At 41.2% G+C, this 2,684-nt stretch overlaps 1 protein-coding gene and 2 long non-coding RNA genes across 6 annotated transcripts in view; 2 read left to right on the top strand and 1 right to left on the bottom strand.

Moving 5' to 3' along the window:
- Positions 1 to 2,684, top strand: part of LOC103131243 (receptor-type tyrosine-protein phosphatase F-like) — a 103,796-nt gene that overhangs the window by 16,153 nt on the left and 84,959 nt on the right. The gene's annotated exons all lie outside the window — the stretch shown is intronic.
- The window catches only part of LOC107834723 (uncharacterized), a 1,256-nt gene continuing 496 nt past the window's right edge, over positions 1,925 to 2,684 (top strand). The window contains exon 1 of the long non-coding RNA XR_001660532.1: positions 1,925 to 1,988. This is a non-coding gene — a long non-coding RNA (uncharacterized LOC107834723). The remainder of the gene's footprint in view (positions 1,989 to 2,684) is intronic.
- Positions 2,127 to 2,662, bottom strand: LOC107834722 (uncharacterized). Its single transcript, XR_001660531.1, has 2 exons — positions 2,317 to 2,662; positions 2,127 to 2,240 (listed from the first exon to the last, which is right to left on the bottom strand). It is a non-coding gene; the product is annotated as an uncharacterized LOC107834722 (long non-coding RNA).

Below are 2,684 nucleotides of genomic sequence, written 5' to 3'. Positions count from 1 at the left end.
CGTCTCCCCCCATGCATGTGCTTTCAATGCTGCAATACATGTGAATCAAAGAAATTCTAAGTGGGGTAGCCAGAATGGATCACTATCATTTCTGGGGTGTCTCACTGGAAAACACAGGATGAGTTAAGGCACCTAAATAAGATATCAACAAGATTTGGAATGAAGGCATTGGCAGAAAAGATCAACTCAGCGTTATCTAAGTTGTTCTTATAGCAATGTTTCTCAAACTTTTTCAGGGCAAGGACTACTGGTAGCACTTTATTTGACGGGGTGTGCATAAGGCTGACATGATACTGTCATAAACATGACATAACAGCTGTGTCCAAATTCGGTCGACGTCCTTCGAAGGACCCTGTCTATGTAGGACAGGTCCTTTGTAGACCGCGAATAAACGACGACCGGAAGAGAAAATCTGTGCTCCCACTCTAGTGAAACTTATGTTGCCTAGCAACCATGACTGCCTGAAGGAAAGAGCAGAGAAGAAGAAAAAAAAACAATGGAGCCAAAGTTTTTCAGTCATGTATTAATCTTGATTTCTGTATTATTCTAAATTAGTTAGTTTGATTCTAAAATGTTCAAACATATATTGCATGTTTGAACATGTATTTGACAATACATGTTCAAACACGTTTGAACATGTATTGTCCATGTATTGTTTGAACATGTAGGAACAAAGGAATAAATATGAGCAAATTATTCTCCAGATTTCAGATAAGCCATTACAGTAAAATAAAACTAGTATGTCTGAAGGCTTAACTTTAATCAATCAAATCGATTTAATAAATTAAATACTGTAGTAAACCAAACATTTTACAACTAGATATTACCTGTCTGAATAATACCGGTGTTTAACTTCCACTCATTGGGGAAAGCTAGCGGGAGTTTTTAAAACAATGTGCCGGGAGTCAGGCGTTCTCTCCCGGGTCAGCTAACTGCTGGCAAGGGGAGCTGGCTGTTAACGCAGCGGGAGCAGACATGTCTGAAAATGTTAGAGCAATATTGCAATTAGATTATGTTTTGGTGAACCGACTAGATATTTGAGACTTACACACTTACATTCTCACCTAAAAATGTTGCACAAAATCACGTTGTGTCATTTAAAGTGTAATATAATAAAATAATTTGTCGCTCTTCACCGCCATTGCTGCTCCGCCTGAACGCCAGGTGTTACGTCAATCCGCGTTTCCCCATCAGATACGGTTCCCCCTGCGTCTTCTTGCCGCTCCGCACCGCCCAGGCAGCAAAATACGCGCGTACTCGTTATGAGCGCTGAGAAAGCACGCGCTTGTTCGGCGCGCTTGTCGAGAAGGGCCCCGCTGCAGCAAACAGAAAGGGGCGGGGACGGACCACTGTCAGCCTCTTACCTTATTTGGAAATGGGATCATTGCACTCCGAAAGTGAAAGGGGCGCTATTTCCTATATTTTCCGCGGTCTCCCGTTTTAATTTTCTTTTTAAATCTGTGGTTTAACTTTATCTTTAGGAAGGAGTTTCACTCTCAGCATGTATTTCAGCGTCTCTTTTTTATTTACTTAAGCGCAGCTCACAGCTTTTAACAAATTCTGTAGCTTTCTGTGTACTTCTAAATCTGCTTCTTAGTCGCATCTTTTCGGGCCTGCTACTGCCTCTAGTGGCGTGGGGGTGGTAACACAACTAATATAATTATGTCACTAAACGAGAATACCACAAAATTTTTATTATTTACTATTAATTTCGCCATTTCTGGCAACGTGAAAGACAAATTATCTTTTAAAATACCATATTTTTCTTCAGGATGTAGAGCTAATTAGGTGACATAAACAACACCTTTATACATTATAAATAACATCTATATATCTAAATCACTTATAAGAGGAAGAAAAGTATTTCTTTTCTTCCTCATGAAAAACAACATGAAAAACAACATCATCAACAACAATAAAAATACCACATACAAAATATACATAAGAAATTTAATTGAGCAAAAGTCAATAACAAACAAATTAATTAGGTTCACAGACAAATAACCAGGATTGTTAAATCCTTTTTTTGTATTTCATGCTTTGTTACAAACTTTGTGACAAAGTTGTTACACTTTCTTCACGTTTTTGCGTGAAACTAATAGTAATAATACTAATAACCAACAATAACCCACATGCAAAACAGATAACTGAAAATCAGTAAAAGATGTTTTAATATTAAAGCACCAAAACAGTATCAGATCAGCAGATTCCACGGAGAAGCGGCAACTGAATCGGGCTCACTGAGGAGGAGAGAATGAGTGGCGAGTTCAATGTCTGTGGGACGTTAGAATTTTGAATAAACGGGAACGGTCTTACTTGGCCAGGCGGCAGGGGAACCGGGGTGAGTACTGGGATTTCCAGGGGTGGTTTCAGAGAGGATGATCTAGCTGCGGGACCAGCTGGTGTCCGGAGAAATCCGGCGGGGCGGCGTTGGAGGGCGGACAGGTACAAACTTCAGCTCACCGGGAGCAGTTCGAGGGAGGCAGCCAACGAGCGGTTACAGGTAGGTTAATAAACTGCGGGGTGATGTGAGTGGAGGCTCGTGCACCGAAGGGTAAAATCCAACGGCGACACGACGGTTGGGGTACGCCAGGAACAGCCAGGAGCTCAGAGCTTTGAGTGGTTAGGACCACGACGTCACAAGGAGGTATTCTGAAAATCGAGGAACACACCAAGGGTCATTG

Source organism: Poecilia formosa, unplaced genomic scaffold, assembly GCF_000485575.1.
Source record: "Poecilia formosa unplaced genomic scaffold, Poecilia_formosa-5.1.2 Scaffold732, whole genome shotgun sequence".
Taxonomy (NCBI): Eukaryota; Metazoa; Chordata; class Actinopteri; order Cyprinodontiformes; family Poeciliidae; genus Poecilia; species Poecilia formosa.
The sequence above is the reverse complement of the archived record's forward strand: the minus strand, read 5'-3'. Positions and strand labels throughout refer to the sequence as shown.